The sequence below is a fragment of the Ursus americanus genome, chromosome 13 (assembly GCF_024610735.1).
Source record: "Ursus americanus isolate L20-20 chromosome 13, mUrsAme1.1.p, whole genome shotgun sequence".
NCBI classification, from domain to species: Eukaryota; Metazoa; Chordata; class Mammalia; order Carnivora; family Ursidae; genus Ursus; species Ursus americanus.
The window spans coordinates 21,680,762-21,702,850 of record NC_142139.1 but is presented as its reverse complement, the minus strand read 5'-3'; the positions used below and the strand labels follow the sequence as shown (position 1 = coordinate 21,702,850).

The following is a 22,089-nucleotide window of genomic DNA, read 5'->3' as shown; positions in this document are numbered from 1 at the left end:
TGCTTGTTGACAGTCTAGAAATGATTTATTTTAGAAGAGAATAGAGGTGAAAGGAATAGAAAGATCATTTAGTCTACCATCTTTGAGAACTTGATTATCAGTTAATCACAGGTTTATTGTCAAATGAAATGTGATGGCTTTCAACCTTTAGTTTTATTGCTTTTATCTTTGTTACTATATTACTAGACAAGTCAATAATCTTATATATATTTACAAATACATTTACAATATATTTATTCATATATGGATCTATATATAAACCAATATTTATTCATTCTCTGGGTGTCCTTTCCAATGTTTTTGAACACTAGCTTCTTAAACATTCTCTGGGTGTCCTTTCCAATGTTTTTAAACACTAGTTTTTAAACACCTTAAACACTAGCTTTTAAACACAAGTACGTCCATGAAAGAGTGCATAATGACCAGAATTGTCACTCTCTAAAACCTGTACTTAATATCCTGACTATTAAATCCATTGTTTTCCAAAGCTTTTTCCCCATGAGAATTACTGCATATATACTTAGGACCAAATTATAAAATGGTTAGTAAAACAATTATTTAACAGCATTTCAAAATGTATCAAACTCACTGTGGAATGCTCTGATTTTGCTACATCAAGATAAAATATTAGACTAATTTTTTTAGAGAATAGCAAAATTCAAGGCAATCTGTTGCTCTTGTCTCTTCTTTTTCTAATAAAAGGAACTCTTCAGAGTAAGTTATTGCCTATTAAGTTCATCCAGGGAGAGAAAAAGAAAGAATAGTGAGTAAATGCTTAAAAGACTATTATTCCAATTTTCCAAATGTGAAATCTTTGATAGAGACTAGTAAATAGTACAAAGAATATAGTGGAGAACATACAAAAACTAAAAGTAGATATAGCTATTAAGAATTTAAAGGAAACTTGTCATTATCTTCTTAATTAGATGTAAAAGCACAGTGTTAAGCCCCCATACTTATTTCTGATTTCTTATGCTAAATTTGAAAGCTCTACAATGTATAAAACTCACTAAAATATTGAATACACATACAGATAATGATTTCTCAAAACCAAGTTTATATATCAGAAACAGAAGTAGGGGAAAGTATACATAAAAATATAAAGTTATATATTGTGTTTATTATTATATTTTTATTATTTGAGCCCTAGAACTTGATTTTGTCTCATTTTTGTAGTTTCAAATGTAAAATTAAAATAAATAATCTGGGGTTTTTTTTCATGTTTGATTTAGGGTAAGACTATGAGTAAGCTATTACTAAATTTAAATTCCCTTCTCCTCTTAGGGTAGGACCAATAAGTAAGAGGTAAGCTGGACATGAGTACTATACATCAGGAATTCTCCCAAAGGACATACCATATGCAGAATAGAACTCAACATGTTATAAAAATAGTGCACCGGGGCCAAGCTCACATGGACTAGAGTTATCTTATTCTTTCAGGGAGCATGAACAGACAGACACATAAGGAAAACACATAAGGAATGATTCTCTCTTCTCCTTCATATTCAAAATGATACATTGAATCAATCACCTTCTTGAGTACAAGGAGACAAACATAAGTGACTGTTTCTTAACTTCCTAATACTGAAAACTGTTATGCTCACTTGAAAAATCTTTTTTTAGCACAAAAGCATTACTTCTCACAGATTCTTAAATAGTATAAAATCTTGTGTCCAACCAAATATTATTATTACTGTGTATGGACCACAGTAGGACCATCTGGCAGGCATATTATTTGGGACCGAATCCCAACCTGTGTTTTCTTTTTTTAAAGCAATACATAAAATGTTCAATTAGATGTTAGCCAGGGTTCAAAATGAAAACATATGCGTGAGCCATTCAGAACTTATGAATAAATAAAAATAGAAAGGTCAGTAATGGTCTTTCTTCCTCACTGTTACTAAGCCTTTGAATGAAGCTCAGGAAATGTATGCAGGTGGTTTTTGATTAATTTGATAGAGGTACATCCATGGAACCAATTTACAAGTGATTTGCAGGCAAGCTGGCATTACTGAAATAAACGGTGCTATTACTATGATTTATGCTACTATTTCTAACACAAATGATAAAGTGAAATTTACAGTCCTTAATTACCACCATGAAAAATTGGGAGGGAGAGAAAAGAGCAAAGATTGGCAATTTGCAAACTTGTCATTAAGGCAAGATACAAAAATCCATTTGCTTTACTTAAAAAAAAAGGATACGCACAAACAGGCCTTACTATATTGTTATCAATCCACTGGGGAGGAGGGAGTTAAAAAAAAACAAATGACAAGAACTTGACCTTCAGATACCAGGAAGTGTGGTTTTAGGAAATCGGCTGACAAAATGTAGCTTCTAGTTATAAAAAGCAGGAAAGTGACAAAATACAACACAACTCTACACATTATTCTGGGCCTCTCACAAGACTCAGTTTGTTCTTCAAATCACTTCCTTTCTATTCCATTTTTCAAATGTCTGATAGCAGTAAAAAAAAAAAGGCAAATTAAAGAAATCAAATCTTAATTTTTAACTAAATGTTTTTTTCTTATCCCATGTATGTCCAAATAGCACTGAAGTCTGTTAGGAGAGTCAAAGATGTTTTTAGAGGTATTACTATTCACAGAACTCTAACAAAGCTACACAGAGGAGAACCTAGTCTGAGAGACACAGCTCAAACACTGCAGTTGTCAAGAGGTTGCATATAATGTGAATGCCCAATTGCCTAGGCCATGGCTCTTTCCTCTCTCCATGTTTAATTGCTTCCCATTTTAACAATCCAGCCAGGCTTTATTTCCAATACTCATGCACTTGTGTGACAGACCTACTACCGGGGAATGCCTAAAGTTCTAATGAATCTTCTAATCACTATTTGCTAAGTTTGGTTCACTATGTAGTAATAACATGCAGTGGTCATTCACACTGCTTCACAGACTGATCTATGGCAAAACTCTGAAAAGGTACAAAACATAGTGACTGGTTATATATGAGGGGCATGGGAGATGGAACAAAGGTAGCAGAAGTTTCTTGTCTGCCTGACTTAAAAAATAACGGTGCCATTTTAGATATAGGGAAGACACAAGCCAAATCTGGGAACTGATAGGTTAGTTTCAGAAATACTAAGTTTGAGTTGCTGGCAGCACATCCAGGTACAGATATCCAGTAAACATTATTAGGAATGTAGGACTAAAGTTCTAGAGATTACTTAGGCCCAGATACATAGATGTTGAAGAGATCTGAAAAAAAAAGGGGGGGGGGAGGTTGACGGCGTGAAAGAGGATCAGATGGCCATAGTGGAGAATGTAAAGACAAGAGACTTGACAGCAAAAACAAAGAGAAGACATTATTGGGAAGACCGGGAGAAAAGAAAAGAATGAGATCAAAAAGAGCAAATTAGAGGAGAAATAAGAAAATCCTGAAAAGAATCTCAAGAAGAAAGGAATTATCAGCAATGTCACATGCTACATAGAAATCAAGAAGAATAAGAAGATTCATTACATTCTACTGACCAAGATAACTTCAACAGGTAATTACCAAAAAAAGAGTTTAAGAAATAAACACATTTGAGAAAAAAGGAGCTGCAAGTGTAGAATTTTCCTTCTAGAAATCAAACAGGAAAAGGTTAAGGAGAACACTTCAGAGATGGATCAGTAGAAGGCTTTCTAAATAATAGATGTACAGCATATATAAGTATCTCATTGATTTCTGATTTCTTGCCACTTCTTGAAAGTTTCTTCTTTCATGACTGGGATATAATAATGAGTAAAAAGCCTTCAGATAAGTCTTTGATGGAGTTTATCCCTTTGCATGTAGGACCCCAGTGATCATGATGGATGATTTTATCTTTGCCTTGTTCCCAGAAAGCCTAAGAGCATTTGAGCATTCTACCACAAAGCAACTTCTCCATTTCTACTTCCCATCAACACAAGCTTTGTTCCCACTCCATAAACCTTCATTTTTTTAAGGAGCATTTTCTCCATTTTAATCATCTTCCTCCTTAGATTTTAAATTACAATCAAATTTTCACATCTTCTTTAATAATCTCCTTAACTTCAAATTCATAAATTTCACACTTTCCTCTTAGGAATTATCCATACCTCCATCCATCTGTATTTGGATAGCATCTCTTTTTCATAAGCATTTTCTAAGTCATATTTTCAGGACCATACTGAAATGTACCACATGGCATTTGCAATGCTCTGAAACAGGAAATTCTGGTTCTTCTAATTTATAAATATTTTCATCAATAGTTAATATTAACTAGATTTTGAGGGCTTACTTTATGTATCAAACATTTTGTATAGTGCTTGACATTCATTATCTCATTTCATCATTTCCAAAGCCCTTTAAAATGAATATTTTTATTCACTCTAACCCATTGACAAGGAAACAGTGTTGGAAAGATTAGGTCACTAATCCAAAGTCACACAAGTAAGCAACGAAGCTGGAGTTTGAACCCACATCAATTTAATTCCAATGTTCATCATCTACCTTGTGGAAAATTCTATTTCAATCCTTTTCTAGTCTTACTTTATATCAATCATCTGTTAATACATTTTCTTTATTGGAACACTGCACAGAACGAATTCTCATTACTGAAAGCAGGCATCTGTCAATTCTGGTTCATCCTATGCAAAATACTCCAAAAGGATAGAATTCAAGAAATGTTTTGTTCCTTTTTCTAGCCTCTCTTCACAATTTTACCAAGCAGCATCCTGTCTCCCAAGAGACCCTTGAGTTGTTTTAATGGTACTTTCCCTCTATCATTCTCTCTGTTCTTTTCTCTATTTACTCTGAAATTACTCTGAATGCATATTTACTGGTAGATAGCATGAACATGCATGAGATCACAATTTGAAATTACTCCTTAATTTTCATCAATATTATGATACATCTTCTAGAGCTGACTTTAGTACATATATTATTTCTTATCCAATATAATACATATCATGTATCTATAAGTATATATACACACTATTTAATGGTATTAAGTTAGTAGCATATCTTCATATTCTGTAGCTTAGTGTGACTATGTTAATTTTTTTATTTTTATATACATAAACACACGCATATGTAATTTAATGGTATTAAACCAGCAGCATGTTTTCTGTTAAGTAGTTCTCAGACAATGCATATATTTGTTCTTTATTACATTCCTTTTATAACTTTACTCTTTCTACTTTCACAATTGAAATACTAGTTCTATTTGTATCTTCTCAAACCCATTAAAAATTGAACAACACAACTATATTTAAAAGGAAAAAGAAAACTCTATGCCTATATGTGATACTTTCTCTAGAACTTCACTGTCCAATATTGTAGCCATTAGCCAAACCTGGCAATTTAAACTTAAATTTAAATTAATTAAAATGAAATAATAGCTAAAATTTATTTTCCCAGTTGCAATAGCCACATTTTAAGTACTCAAAAGCCACATGTGGCTAGTGGCTCCTGTTTTGGACAGAGCATACATAGAACATTTTCCAACATCACAGAAATTTCTATAAGCAGTACTGATATATGATTTTCAATAGATAAGTCAATCTTTAGTATGTCTTGCTACTTCTCTTATTACCCTCCATGAATGAATAAAGAAAATACGGCATATGAATACAATGGAATATTACTCAGATTTTTAAAAAGAAGGAAATTCTGCAATATGCAACAACATGGATGAATCAAGACACTATGCTAAGTGAAATAATAAGCCAGTCCAAGAAAGACAAGTCCTGTATGATTCCACTTATATGAAATATCTAAAACAGTCAAATTCATATAGAATCAGAGTGGAATGGTGTTTGCCAGCGTCTAGAGGAATGTAAAATAGAGAGTTACTAATCAACAGGCATAAAGTTTCAGTTTAGGAAGATGAATTAGCTCTAGAAATTGGCTATATACAACATTGCACCTACAATCAACAATAACGTAAACTTTAAATAGGATGGTAGATCTCTTTTTGTCCTTACCACAATAAAGTATTTTTTTTTTTAAATAGGGCTATATCTCTAATGGTTCAGAGGGAAATAAATGGCAGAAAATAAATTATTCTTTTAGCATTGGAAAAAAACTATTATCTTCCTTCCTACCTATTTCTTTTTTATCACCAATACATAGCCCTTATAAATTTTTCTACTTACTACCACTTTGAAGTAATAGTCTTGGAAATATTTTACAACATAATATTAATGCAAATGTCCTCCAATTCAAAAAAGCCTTCCATAACTTTTTCTTAAACAAAATAGCCAATAGACGTTGAGTCACTTCTTTGTTATTTCCCCTTGTTCCAAAACTTAAATAACAAAACAAAGTAAAACACACCTTCCTAAAAGAATATGCAACCCTTTATAAATTCCAATGATGTTTCTACTGGTGGTCCCTTGCTGAGAATTTTGTTGCTAGAGTTGGAAAAGAACTCCCCAATAGTTTGTTATGATTCTTACAGATGGGTCATTATTTCAGCTCCTAAATCCTCTATTTTTTACCACTGTCAGCAGCTTTATAATAGGCATCTGGTTTTTTCCTTGCTTCCGTATTTCCTGAAAAGCTTGAAACCAACAGACTACACATGTGAAAAGCTGACAAAAGTGAGGATTGTTGTCTATCTATAGTCATGGAACACGCAAATAATAAATGGCCAACATATATAGCAAATCTCTAATCTTGGCCTTCTTATCACACACTCTTTGACTGAGATAGCCTTAACAGCAGAGAATTTACATCTTAATGCATTTCTTAGTAGAAAAAAGAGATACATCATTCTCTTGTGTCTTAATGCTTAAAAAGAACCCACCAAGACACCGCCCAAGTACTTTACATATGGAAACCAGGAAGGGCCATTAAAATTCCTGAAAGCAGTTGTATGTGGGAATAAGGCTGGAGTGAAGAATAGTGGGACAAAGAAATACTGTATTTACTCCTATAAGCCCTTCAGTTGATTTTTAAACCATGTGCATTTTACAAATAGTTTTTTTAAATAATAATTTTTTTAAATCCATGGAAACAATTTGTCCACTAGTTGAGGAACATAGGAATTTTATGTATTGGAATGAAAAGCAGCAATTAAAACGTGTGAACACAGGTGCGCTTAGGTGGCTCAGTCAGTTAGGCATCTGACTTGATTTCGGTTCAGGTCATAATCTTCGGGGTTTTGAGATTGAGCCCTGTGTCGGGCTCGATACTCAGTACTGAGTCTACTTGTCCCTCTCCTTCTGTTTCTCCTTTCCAAGGGCATGCACTCTGTCTCTGTCTCTGTCTCTCTCTCCCATAAATAAATAAATAAATAAATAAATAAATAAATAAATAAATAAATAAAATCTTTAAAAATAAAAAAATAAAATGAGTGAACACACACACACACTCTCTCCAATAAATAAATAAATAAATAAATAAATAAATAAATAAAATCTTTAAAAATAAAAAAATAAAATGAGTGAACACACACACACACAAAATGAGTGAACCATTGCAAAATATTTGGCTTTTGCCCTGTGTGTGTGTATCTGCTATTCACAAAAACATCTTAGTTAACAGCTCTTCCCAATTTATTAAAAAGAATATATCACTTCATAAAGTTTTAAAATATACAAAATATAACAGTTTTATGGATATGCACATGTTTAAAAAGCAAGAAAATATATGGAAATGATATAGACCAACTTAGAAAAGAGAAAATTGAAAAAACTGGAAAAGGTAAGAAGAGGAAAGGAATGAGGGAAGGGAAAGGCATAAGAGACGGACACTGGGTCTGTTTATAATGATTTACTTTTCAATATCTGTCAACTCCAGGTGATAAAGGTTAAATCTAGGTGGTGAGTGTGATTATTTTATGTGCTTTTCAGTGGTTTGGAAATATTTCACTTTAAAAAATAAATTATGCTTCTTCACTGTTGAAAGTGTTCTCAGTTTATATAAGATTTTCCAACTAAGTACACACTGTTCTCTGCTGCTCCTGTTAGGGATCTGAGTAGAAATTCTATCCCCAGAAGAAATTCTATCATTATTAAATCCAATGTGCAAGGGCACAAATAAAACAACAAGCCTTACTAATGACCTACCCATAAACCACCCAAACCAGTGATTCATTACAAAAAAAAAAAAAAAAAAAAATTAACCTCAGGCATATCAGCCCTACTCAAGCCCTTGAACTTCCTTATTTTGTTCCCTTTCCCATAATTTCAGAGAAGGAAATAAAGATTAAACAAGTATATAAATATTCACATTTCTAAAAACATTTAAACCTGCCTTTAAAAATACAGTGATATTAAAACAAAGGTTGGTTTGATTCAGCAAAAATTTGTAGTACTCACTAGAAAGTACTCCTCTGGAAAGCAGTAGGACTAGGTGCTGTCCATGCCTAAGTGCACAAAAACAGAATCATAATGATAAAGTTGAAAGTAGGCCAGCAATTCAGTCATTTTCAAATTAAAATGGCATCCAATTTTCATTTTTCTCTAATCTTATTCATGATTTTCCAGTTGCTCATTCTCAGAAAACTGTAGGCTACTTCACTGATTGGAGCTATGAACAAATGGTGGTGGGACACAGAGTATTTGCATTGACATAGTTAAAAGGAAGAGGATTTTTTTTCCCACTTGTGTAGATTACATAAATTTCTTCAACTGCTAAAAAACCTACTATTAAAAAGCTAAACATTACCCATAAATCTAAACTTCATCTAAATTTTCAGCTCTATTTCTATTAACAGAGGAAGTAAATTGCCAGATAAAAGAATATCAATTTTAGGACCAGCTGTTTGGATTCATGTTAATAATGTTCAACATATTGTACATGATACGCTCAAGTATTCCACTCACAAAATAGTCAGAGATGGCAATGTACCAGCATCTGTGCAACCCAGTCAATTATTGCCATTCACATAAGAGATGTGTGCATTTCAACCAAAGTCTGCATTAAGTACATACTTGCCTAATGTCATATTTACAAGGGCATGTATTGCATGGTGCACTGGGTGTTATACACAAGTAATGAATCATGGAACATTACATCGAAAACTAGGGATGTACTGTATGGTGGCTAACATAATAAAAAATTATTATTTTTAAAAAAAAGAAAGAAACTAAACTTGTCTCATCAAATATCTTAAGGAATGAATATCTTGGAAGTATTTCTTAAGAATTCAGATCCCCCCAAAGGAATTCAGATTCCCAGCCATGATGTTTTTTATATTAAAAATTAAATTAGTAGTGTTCAAAGTTGGTAACATAAGCTAATTAAATTACAGAATTTTAATTTTATTTCTTTTAAAATTTTTTTTAAATTTAAATTCAATTTAATTAACATATAGTGTATTGTTAGTTTCAGGGGTAGAATTTTGTGATTCATCAGTTGCATATTAAAGCCAGTGCTCATTCCATCAAGTGCCCTCCTTAATGCCCATCACCCAGTTACCCCATCACTCCACACGTCTCCCCTCCAGCAACCCTCAGTTTGTCTCCTATAGTTAAGAGTCTCTCATGGTTTTTGTCCCTCTCTGTTTTCACCTTATTTTTCCTACCCTTCCCCTATGTTCATCTGTTTTGTTTCTTAAATTCCACATACAAGTGAAATCATGATATTTGTCTTTCTCTGACTGACTTATTTTGTTTAGCATAATAGCCTCTAGTTCCCTCCACGCTGTTGCAAATGGCAAGATTTAATTCTTTTGGATGGCTGAGAAATATTCCATTGGATATACACACCATATCTTCTTTATCCATTCATCAGTTGATGGACTTCCGGGCTCCTTCCATATTTTGGCTATTGCGGACATTGATGCTATGAACATTGGGTACATGTGCCCCTTTAAATCACTATTTTTGAATCCTTAGGATAAATACCTAATAGTGCAATTGCTGGGTCATAGGGTAGCTCTATTTTTTTTTCTTTTTTTTTTTTTAAAGATTTATTTATTTATTTATTCGACAGAGATAGAGACAGCCAGCGAGAGAGGGAACACAAACAGGGGGAATGGGAGAGGAAGAAGCAGGCTCATAGCGGAAGAGCCTGACGTGGGGCTCGATCCCAGAACGCCGGGATCACGCCCTGAGCCGAAGGCAGATGCTTAACCGCTGTGCCACCCAGGCGCCCCAGGGTAGCTCTATTTTTAACTTTTTGAGGAACCTCCATACTGTCTTCCAAGGTGGCTATACCAGTTTGCATTCCCACCAACAGCGTAAGAGGGTTCCCCTTTCTCCAAATCCTCACCATCTGTTCTTTCCTGAGCTGTTAATTTTAGCCATTCTGACCCATGTGAGGTGGTATCTCATTGTGGTTTTGATTTGTATTTCCTTGATGATGAGTGAGGTTAAGCATTTTTCATGTGTCTTTTAGCCATTTGTATGCATTCTTTGGACAAATGTCTGTTCATGTCTTCTGCACATTTCTTAACTGGATTTTTTTGTTTTGGGGGTGTTGAATTTGATAAGTTCTTTATAGATTTTAGATACCAGCCCTTTATCTGATAAGACATTTGCAAATATCTTCTCTCATTATGTATGTTGCCTTTTAGTTTTGTAAACTGTTTCTTTTGCAGGGCAAAAGTTATGATCTTGATGAAATCCCAATAGTTCATTTTTGTTTTTGTTTTCCTTGCCTTTGGAGATGTGTTTAGCAAGAAGTTGCCTCATCCAAGGTCAAAGAAGTTGCTGGCTGTGTTCTCATCTAGGATTTTGATGGATTCCTGTCTCATATTTGGGTCTTTCATCCTATATCTGATCCTTTCATCTTTTTGTTTATTTTTATGTATGCAGTAAGAAAGTGATCCAGTTTCATTCTTCAGCATATGGCTGTCCAATTTTCCCAACACCATTTGTTGAAGAGACTGTCTTTTTTCCATTGGATATTCTCTCCTGCTTTGTCAAAAATTAGTTGAGGGTCCATATCTAGGCTCCCTATTCTGTTCCATTGATCTATGTGTCTGTTTTTGTGGCAGTACCATACTGCCTTGATGATTACAGCTTTGTAATACAGCTTAAAGTCTGGAATTGTGATGCCTCCAGCTTTGGTCTTCTTTTTCAACATTAGTTTGGCTATTTGGGGTCTTTTCTGGTTCCATACAAATTTCACAATTGTTTGTTCCAGCTCTATGAAAAATGCTGTTGGTATTTTGATAAGGATTGCATTGAATGTGTAGATTGCTTTTGGGAGTATTGATATTTCAACATCTGTTCTTCCGATCCATGAACGTGGAATGTTTTTCCATTTCTTTGTGACTTCCGCAATTTCTCTCATAAATGTTCTGTAGTTTTCATAGTACAGATCTTTTACCTCTTCGGTTAGGTTTATTCCTAGGCATCTAATGGGTTTTGGAGCAATTGTAAACGGGATTGATTCCTTGATTTTTTTTTCCTACCTCATTGTTTGTGTATAGAAATGCGACTGACTTCTGTGCATTGATTTTATTTCCTGTGACATTGCTGAATTCCTCTATCAGTTCTAGCAATTTTTTGGTGAAGTCTTCTGGTTTTCTATGTAGAGTATCATGTTATCTGTGAAGAGTGAAAGTTTGACTTCTTCCTTGCTGATCTTGATGGTTTTTTTTTTTAATTTCTTTTTGTTGTCTGATTGCTGAGGTTGAAACTTCCTGTACTATGTTGAACAAGAGTTGTGATAATGCACATGCCTGTCATGTTTCTGACCTTAGGGGAAAGCTCTCAGTTTTTCCCCATTGAGAATGATATTTACTGTGGGTTTTTCATATATGGTTTTTATGGTATTGAGGTATGTTCCTTCTATCCCTACACGGCAGAGAGTTTTTTTTTTTTTTAACAAGAAAGGAGGCTGTATTTCGTCAAATGCTCTTCCTGCATCAATTGAGAGGATCATATGGTTCTTGTCCTTTCTTTTATTAATGTGGCTTATCACCCTTGATTGACTTGTGGTTATCACCCTTATATCCCAGGAATAAATCCCACCTGGTTGTGAATAATCCTATTAGCCAGTATCTTGGTGAGAATTTTTGCATCCATCTTTATCAGGGATGTTGGTCTGTAATTCTTCTTTTTGGTGAGGCCTTTGTCTGGTTTTGGGATTAAGGTAATGCTGGCCTCATAGAAAGGGTTTGGAAATTTCTTTCCATTTCTGTTTTTTGAAACAGCTTCGGAAGAATAGGTATTAATTCTTCTTTAAATGTTTGGTAGAATTCCCCTGGGAAGCCACCTGGCCCTGGATTCTTGTTTGTTGGGAGATTTTTGATTACTGATTCAATTTCTTTGCTGGTTATGGGTCTGCTCAGATTTTCTATTTCTTCCTGTTTCAGTTTTGGTAGTTTATATGTTTCTAGGCATGTATACATTTCCTCCAGATTGCCTAATTTGTTGACATGTAATTGATGATAATATTCTCTTGTAATTCTTTGCATTTCTTTGGTGTTGGTCGGGATCTCTCCTCTTTCATTCATGATTTTATTTGGGTCCTTTCTCTTTTCTTTTTGTTAAGTCTGGCTAGGGCTTTATCAATCTTACTAATCTTTCAAAGAACCAGTTCCGAGTTCCGTTGATCTGTTCTACTGTTCATTTGATTTCTATGTCATTGATTTATGTTCTAATCTTTTTTATTTCTCTTCTCTTGCTGGATTTAGGCTTTATTTGTTTTTCATTTTACAGCTCCTTTAGGTAAGGTTAGATTGTGTATTTGGGACTTTTCCTGTTTCTTGAGAGAGGCCTGTTTTGCTATATACTTCCCGCTTAGAACCAAGTTTGCTGCATCCCAAAGGTTCTGCACTGCTGTGTTTCATTTTCGTTTGTTTCCATACATTTTTTAAAATTTTTATTTCTTTAAACTTAATTATTAACATGCTTAGTTCATTTGTAATAATGAGCAAAAAATGTCACTCAATTAACACTGTTTGACTTCAAATTTTAAATTTCTTACAGTGATATATACTATTTACATATTTTATTTTCTATATATTATTATGTTTTAACATCTTTAAAAAATCATTTCTGTTTGGAGAGAGATTGGCCCCCCGGGCTATCCAATTCTTAGAGATATAGCAAAAGGCCCACCTGGGAGCTTGTCCTTTATACATACACTAATCAATTCAAAGCCATTCCTCTTCTATCTGGCCATTCAACTCAAGAGGAAATATTCCTCTGCCTTAACCATCCCGGGGCCAGGTACCAGGCAACTAGGGACCTCTTTTAAAGCTTAGAGCTCACCAAAAATATTCAGACTAACCAATCCTAAAGTGTTTTCCTTGTCCTGCCTTGCCTTTCTCTCAGAAACCCCAATAAAGGCAGTGGCCTAGGTGCTCCCCTAGCTCTTGTCCCTTCTGCCTCCTCACAGATGCTAGTGTTTTCCCATGTGGTCCTTTGTGGCATGTCACGCCTCTGTTTCTAGGACCTATGCATATAATAAACTTAGTTTTCCTGAGCTTCTTCTGTGTCTCCTCTTGTGGCCACACCTGACTAACCATCACATAAAAGAATACAGAACATGATTTTGTTTTATTTGTTTTCCTGTTTTCTACATGCAGTATTACTGATGATTGTCCATCAGTATCTATTCTTCCCTGCTACCTTTTCATAATAGATACCATTAGGTTTACCTAATGACTGCCTGGCTGGAGGGGACATTTCTTGGCTTCCCCTGCAGCTAAATGTGGCCCTGTGGCTAGGTTTTGGCCAAACTTATCATATAGATCAAAAATAAAACTTGTTTTTGTTAATCCAAAAGGCAAAACTAGGAACAACATCTTGAAAATATATAGAAGTGAGTTTCAATTAAATATAGAAAATCGCTTTCTAACAATGGCATTCTTTCTAATTAGAAGCTACTGTACTTCCAATACTAGATTTACTTTTTTTTTTTTAAGATTTTATTTATTTGAGAGAGAGAAAAAGACTGTGCAAGCAAGGAAGGAGCAAAGGACGAGGGAGAAAGAATCTCAAGCAGATTCTATGCTAAGTGGAGAGCCTGATGCAGGGCCCAATCCTATGATCCTGAGACCACAACTTAAGCCAAAACAGAGAGTCAGATGCTTAGCTGACTGAGCCACCCAGGAGCCCCAAGATCTGTTTTTCAAAGGTTAGATAATGTCCTCTGCCAAAAAAATAGAAGGAGGGATTTTTGAACTGAACAAAAGTTTTGAATAGATGGCCCTTAAAGTTTCTTCCAGCATAACATTCTGTAATTCTATATCAGGTAGGAAAAGGAAAGTTGGGAGGAAGATGAGGAAATGGGAAGCAGGACAGGATGAGGCAAAGAAGAGGAAGGAGTAAAGAAAAGATAATTTTAACTTACAACCAAGAAATAGATTACTGGGAGATACATCTGAGTAACCAGGAAAAAAACTGCTTTATAATACCAAGTTCACATGTTCTTCCCTTTCTAAAAAAGCAAAAAATAATCACAACATCTTTCAAACAAATATGTTTGAAAATCTAGAGGGCAAGCTCCAGATTCAGAGTATTGATATAAAATTATATCTCATGGTTTTGAGATTAATTTTACTGGAATTCAAAATACCTTTCATTCCTCATTTATGGTAGCAGTTTTAGACTGCTTGATTGATTCATGTTACAATCACAGAGTAACTTACTATCCTAATTTATAACATGATACCTGTTGACTTTTGCCATACTTATATTTATATCTCCCCTAGATTCTGTCACCTTACAAACATCTTAGTTAATGGCTCCCTCCAATTTATTAATAAGTTTAATTAAAGCAAATAACATAAATGACTATATCATGCTCATCTTTGCACTGTCTCTACTGCCTAACACAATACCATTGTTACAAGTGGGCATCAGAAATACTTTCATTCAAATATTGTTTATTGAGGCCCTACTCTATACCTGCTCTGGGCACTGGAAATGATATAAGCCTATTGTTAAGAGTGCAGGCTTCTGGGTTGAATGAGTCTGGGTTTGAATTCCTGCTCTGCCACTTAGTATACTTCAGTTTCTTACACTGCAGTTTCCTCACCTATAAAATGGGCAAAATAACAATGCTTTCTGGGGCGTCTGGGTGGCTCAGTTGTTAAGGGTCTGCCTTTGGCTCAGGTCATGATCCCAGGGTCCTGGGATCGAGCCCCGCATCAGGCTCCCTGCTCAGTGGAAAGACTGCTTCTCCCTCTCCCACTTCCCCTGCTTGTGTTCCCTCTCTTGCTGTGTCTCTCTCTGTCAAATAAATAAAATCTTTAAAAACAAAACAAAACATAACAAAATGCTTTCTTCCCAGGTTAAAACCAAATAAGATAATAATATGCAATGTGATTAGCATTGCCTGGTAAATCCTCAATAAATGTTATTTATAAGTCAATCACATAGTATCTATAAAATAATGTCAATAATACAACCATTCATATTATAATCTACGTACTATAATTCATTGGATAAAAGTTCCATGAAGGAAGGATTTTTGCCTATTTTTTTCATTACTGTAGCTCTACTGCCTAAAAGAGCACCTGGAACATAGTAAGCACTCCAAAAAAAAAGGTGTTTTAAATAAATGAATCAGTAATCAACACATATTTAAAATGATTTCATTTTCTTTACTACAGACATTAATTTCAAGAATTAAAAACTAACTACATGGAAAAAATGCTCTATTAAGATTAAATGAAGGGGTGCCTGGATGGCTCAGTCAGTTGGGGGTCCAACTGTTGGTTTTGGCTCAGGTCTTGATCTCAGGGTCGTGAGATCAAGCCCCTGCATTGGACTCCGTGCTTAGTGGGTAGTTGGCTTGAGGTCCTATCCCTTTCCTTTTCCCTCTGTCCCACCCCCGCACTCTCTTTCTCTCTCTCTCTCTCAAATAAATCTTAAAAAAGTAAATTAACTAAAGCGTAACTTCTAACATATCAAGATAATCTAATTCCTTCCAGGATGCTGTCTTAGAAAGACAAGGACTGCTGTACAGGCAATAACTACTTACAGTAAAAATCAACAACACAAGAAACAACAGGTGTTGGGGAGGGTATGAAGAAAAAGGAACCCTCTTGCACTGTTGGTGGGAATACAAATTGGTGCAGTCACTGTGGAAAACAGTATAGAGTTTCCTCCAATAGTTAAAAATAGAACTACCCTACATGATCCAGCAATTGCACTATGGGGTATTTACCCAAAGAATACAAAAACACTAATTCAAAGGTATACAGCACTCCTATGCTTACTGCAGCATTATTTTAAATAGCCAGATTATGGAAGCAGTCCAAGTGTCCACTGACTGATGAGTGGATAAAGAAGAAGTGATATATATATATATATATATTACTCAGCCCTAAAAAAGAATGAAATCTTGCCATTTGCAACAACATGGCTGGAGCTAGACAGGATAATGCTAAGTGAAATAAGTCAGTCACAGAAAGACAAATACCCTGTGATTTCATTGATGTGTGGAATTTTAAGATTTTATTTATTTATTTATTTATTTGAGAAAGAGAGAAGGAGAGAGAGTGTGAGCAGGGGCAGGGGCAGAGGGACAAGGAGAGACAGAACCTCAAGTAAACTCTGAGCTGAGCGCAAGCCTGATGGAGGACTCAATTTCTCAATCCTGAGATGGTAACCTGAACTGAAATTAAGAATTGGACACTCAACCGACAGAGCCACACAGGCACCCCTGATATGTGGAATTTAAGAAAGAAAACAAATGAGCAAAGGGAAAAAAGAGAGAGAGACAAACCAAGAAACAGACTCTTAATTAAACAGAACAAACTGATGGTCACCAGAGAGGAAGTGAGTGGAGGGATGGGTTAAATAGGTGATAGGAATTAAGAAGTGCACTTGCTGTGATGAGCCCCGGGTGTTGTATGAAAGTGTTGAATCACTCTATTCTTACACTTAAAACTAATATAACACTGTATGTTAACTAATTAAAATACTTTTTTTTTTTTTAAGATTTTATTTATTTATTCGACAGAGATACAGACAGCCAGCGAGAGAGGGAACACAGGCAGGGGGAGTGGGAGAGGAAGAAGCAGGCTCATAGCGGAGGAGCCTGATGTGGGGCTCGATCCCAGAACGCCGGGATCACGCCCTGAGCCGAAGGCAGACGCTCAACCGCTGTGCCACCCAGGCGCCCCTAAAATACTTTTTTAAAACTACTTACAAACTAATGATGTACTATATATTGGCTAAGTGAACAATAATTTTAAAAATTTGAAATTAATAAAAATATGTAGTAATTTTAAAAAACTACTTACAGTAAAATGCCTACTTCTCTATATAATCTAAATAAAATCTTTAAATTGGCAATAAATGTGGTGAGTTAATTAAACATACCTGTTAGCTACTCAGAGAAGTCTTAACACTTAAGGACTTGAAAAACTCAAAATGATAAACTCTTGATTTTCTTATTAATCTCAGGGCTACACAAGACAAATGCTTTTATTTATTTTTATTTTTTTTTAAAGATTTTATTTATTTATTCGACAGAGATAGAGACAGCCAGCGAGAGAGGGAACACAAGCAGGGGGAGTGGGAGAGGAAGAAGCAGGCTCATAGTGGAAGAGCCTGATGTGGGGCTCGATCCCACAATGCCGGGATCATGCCCTGAGCCAAAGGCAGACACTTAACCGCTGTGCCACCCAGGCACCCCCTCAGAACAAATTAAAATATTAATAATTTCACTCTTATATCCCAACAACTTATTTTAGTTCTTGCTGTATGGCAAAATGGCTTATGCACATTTGTTTTTCAGTATTCCAGAAAATCTGCCAAAAGCCAGGGTTGCAGATGGAAAAGAAAAAAGAAAACATAATGAATTTAAATAACACACCAAGATTTACTTTTAAGAATTATACAATGACTGTACTGGAGATGTGGAGATATAATGGACACAAGTTACTTCTCCTTATCACATTTTCCTTCTCCCTTTTTTTCAAAAGCCTTCTAGCCTTTGAAGAACTCCTCTTTACCCTTCTGACTGTGTGATTTAGGCACAAGTTGCCAATTATAGTATCACAGCCTCCTTACATACTGAAGTGGGAAGAAGAAATCTATTTCCTTTATAGTGGCTAATTTAGGATTATTGCGAATTTTCAACTGCCTAAGTCATCTCCCTCACCACCACCTCATAAAAGAAGCCCTTCTCTACGGGAGGAAAGAATTAAGAAAGATACACAGAGATATAGAAGAGATGTAGAGATGAACTGGGGGGAGGGTTAGACATGGGGATGTGAGAAAAGAAGAGAAAAATACCAGTTTCCATCACTCTAATCTTTGGATTGAGGCAAACTGAAGCAGGCCAGCTAATCCTCATCTTCTTAAGTTCCTGAGGCAGCAATTCTCTCTTTCTGTTCACATTTCCTTTAGTTTTACTTCTTCCACTTACAAATAAAAGAATTCTGAGGAATACAGGAGACTTTCAATTTTGCTTAGTTACAAAATATATAGAGGTACAGTGTAAGTTTATAAGTAAAAATATTTCAAGTCTTATGAATAGTGAAGATTTTCAACTTTGGGAACTATTTTTTTGTTTCATATTTTTAATGTTTTATCCACAAAACATTTGGGTTTTACTCATTGAAATTATTCTCTTTGAGATGTAAATGCCCACACAATAAAAATGAAGAACTGATTCATTTTTAAGAAATTATACTAGCAATTCAAGTTAATATAATTATTATTAAGTTATTACAGAGGCAGTATAGCACAGGTATTAAAGAGCATGGACTCTGAAGCCAGACTGCCAGGATTCAAATTTAGACTCTTCCACATTCGAGGTGTGAGACCTTGGTCAAGTTATCCAAAAGAGGTACGCTGCCTCATCTGTAAAGTGGATTATGATGTGGCTAAAGGGTTTGAAATGTGAAAAGTGTTTAGAATGACATTTGGCACAATGTAAGCATTATGTTAATGCTAGTCATTATTGTTGCTCTTGTTATCTAAAACAATAAGGTGCCTTAAAATGCCTCACTGAAAAAAGAAAAAAAAATGCCTTATTAGATGGGCTCATTTTATCACCTCACAGTTTGCTTCAATGAAAGAAATGAGGATCAGAACTGCTTGATAGATGCACAAAAGTTTAGGCGTACACATCCAAACTGATGAAGCATTTTAGCAATGCTAGTAGTGCCAAATCCAAGAATAGTATGGTGGTTCCTTCTGCCACTTCCCCTTTTTCCTCTAAGGAAGAGGAATGTGGTGGAAAGCAAATTATCTGACTGGGACTTGAGACTGAAAGAAATCTAGAAATCTAATGCTGATTGCTTCTGGTTATTTTCTACAACAATATGATAATGTTGTGTTTGTTTTTTTTTAAATGCTGCACTGTGATTCTAGAGATCGCATGCTCAAATACGCAGAGGACCAGGCATGCACTATAACCATGAGAGGCATTCTGAGTCTTGTAAATTGTAAAAACACACTGTAAGCTCAAAAAAATCTGCTGGCCATTTTCATCCATTGATTGGGATGCTCGGTTATACATCCAAAGGTGAATTGTGACTTTATCTGGGTAGTAATATTACAGATGACTTTTATTTATGTACGTATCTTTTATTCTATCCTAAGTATTTTATAATGTATAGAATTATCTTTTATCATCCAAAGGAGAAAAATACACAAAATTTGTGATCTTTTTAGAAAAATTATAGGTTCATGACTCAGCTACATCAAACTGAATTTGCTAATTTATTGCATCTAAGAAATTACAAAACAAGCCTTGGAATAAGAGCACAGCATAAATAAGCACTTTAAGGAAAAACTTCACTGAAAGATACGGGAATCTGTGGATGAGGTTTATTTGAGGAGGTAACGAACATCCTTAGATGACTGGCTATCATACAGAAAAGTCCAGTGTAGCATTTCCAACAGGCAGAATGTGAAGTGATTCAAAAAGACTGAACGCGTTAAGTCTTTTTCAGCATGGTAAAATTGTATTTAACTATCCAAAATGACTAATTAAGAATTTTTTTCTTTAAGGCTATAGCCATGCAATGCATCTCTAAACCATACTCCTTGACTGAACATCTTTACAGATATCAATACTGTTTGTCCAGCAAAATTAGGACCAGGAGAATCCATATACCTTTATACGGACTTTGTGTAGAAATGAGTGATGCCCTGGACACAACTGAATTGATTGCTTTAAATTTTACAATTTTAAAGCTTAAAACAAAAGCTTTGGAGCTCAAAGTTCATCTCATTAGGAAATTATCTTCTAAACTCTGTTTGCTTGTTGATTTAAAGTCTATAAAGCATGGGGGAGGTACAGAACTTATTTAGTGAAGTTGAATTAATATTCCAATAATAATATACTAAAAGACACTGGGTATCGTGACTACCTGGAAGCTCTCTACAGTGTTCAGATCTTTGAGACTAGCTTCATGAAGTTACCAGTCCTGATGAATTTAAATCAGGAAGTTGGTCAGCCTTAGGAAATACCATAATCTTTGTCACCTGTGTGATTTTGCATTTCGGAGGAATTGCATAGTTTCTTTAATGGTTCTAACTTTGTACAATGTCTACAATAATACATATGGGTGAGACTCATCCATATTTTGCAAACCAAACAGAATGTTTGAGAGTTTAATGATTTTTTAAAAACTATTTGGAAAGCTACCCTAAAGCAGCAAGCAGCTTAGTATGCATGAAAAGAGAATTTATCAGCAGAGTTCTACCTCGAGGTACTTTTCCCTCTTGCTTTACAAAAACAAAACAAAACAATGTTTCAAGGCAGTGCACCTAGCGTTCCATGAATCTGTCTCTTGCTTCAACAGTGTTTGAAGCAAAGAGACCCAAGAATGCCCCTTCTTTCAGCCTCAGACCACCCTCCAACTTCTTTTCCAGTAGCAACTTTTGGAACCATCTTCTCAGCTATCCTCTGCCTCTGGCAATAAGCCAACATCATATTTTGAGCATAGCTCCTTATTGCCAATCAACCATGAGCGCCCACATTCATAATTACTCTTCCAGGGTGGAGGCTGCCCTCAACTGCCTGATCAACATGCATCTTCAAGCCTCCTACTCCTACTTCTCTCTAGGCTTCTATTTTGACCATGACAATGTGGCCCTCGAAGGCATGGTGGCTTCTCAGAGACTTGGCTGGACTTGGCTGAGAAGCTCAAGGGCACCAACATCTCTTGATGCAAAACCAGCTCAGCAGCTGTGCCCTCTTCTAAAATATGCAGAAGTTGTCCCAGGATGAGTGAGGTAAAACCCTGGATGCCATAGAAGCTGCCATGGTCTAGAGAAGACCCTGAACCAGGCTGTTTTGTATCTGCATGCCCAGCATTCCAGACCTGCATCTCTGTGACTTCCTGGAGAACCACTTCCTAGATGAGGAGGGGCCAGTGTCTCCTGGAAAAGCTCATCTTCAAGAATGCAAGGAGCCTCCAGAACCCACTGGCCCTTGATGGGCCTGACTGGCATCCCCCTCCTGTCAGGGCTTCTGCCTGAGCCTCTCCAGGCAGCCACTAGGTAGCTTTTTAACCACTCTGAGGTCCTCTCCCAAGCTGGGGACCAAATGGAAACAATAAAGCTTTTTGCAGAAAACAAACAAAAATGATTCAACAATTGCAAATAAAAAACAATCATCGTACTGAGAAATTTAATCCAGAAAAAAATCAAGAAAGTAAACATTTATAAAAAGTCACATTCTAAAGAAGGGAAATCTAGACCTTAAAAAATAAAAGTTTTATATTCAATATTACTGCAAACTACTAGAAAATTCAATGTACTATTCTCACAACCTTGTGACTATTAAATGTTAAAGCAATTTACCTGTTGTCCATACAAAATATTTTATTCCAAATTTACATATATATAAATTATATATATATATATATATGTATATATCCTGTTCCAATTGTTTCCCAGAGTGATTTCACTGAAACACTAATTCCACAGAACTTTTGTAGATGGTAAATATTAAATGTGGGAGCCAGCTTAGAATAGTAGTTGAGTTCAAATTATGCCTACTTCACTTATGTGATCTTGGGCAAATTTCTTAACTGCCTTATGCCTCCGTTTCCTAATCTATGAAATAAAGATAAAATAATATCTGGATCATAGGACTAATGCATGAAGTATTTAGAATAGTGTCTGGCACATAGTAAATACTCAATAAGTGGCAGTTGCCATTGCTATCGATATCACTGTTATGCAAAATAAAAAAGTACAGTGGGCAAATATGTTTGTGATATTTTGGGTTAATAATATAAAACAG

General features: G+C 35.2%; 1 protein-coding gene across 2 annotated transcripts in view; it reads right to left on the bottom strand.

Moving 5' to 3' along the window:
* The window catches only part of C13H4orf33 (chromosome 13 C4orf33 homolog), a 153,174-nt gene that overhangs the window by 67,249 nt on the left and 63,836 nt on the right, over nucleotides 1-22,089 (bottom strand). The window contains exon 8 of one of the 2 annotated variants that reach the window (XR_006779885.2): nucleotides 8,286-8,332. The gene's annotated coding sequence lies outside the window, so the exon portion shown is untranslated. Of the gene's footprint in view, nucleotides 1-8,095; nucleotides 8,333-22,089 lie in introns of those variants that run through there. The other variant, XM_045798979.2, reaches the window with a different exon arrangement.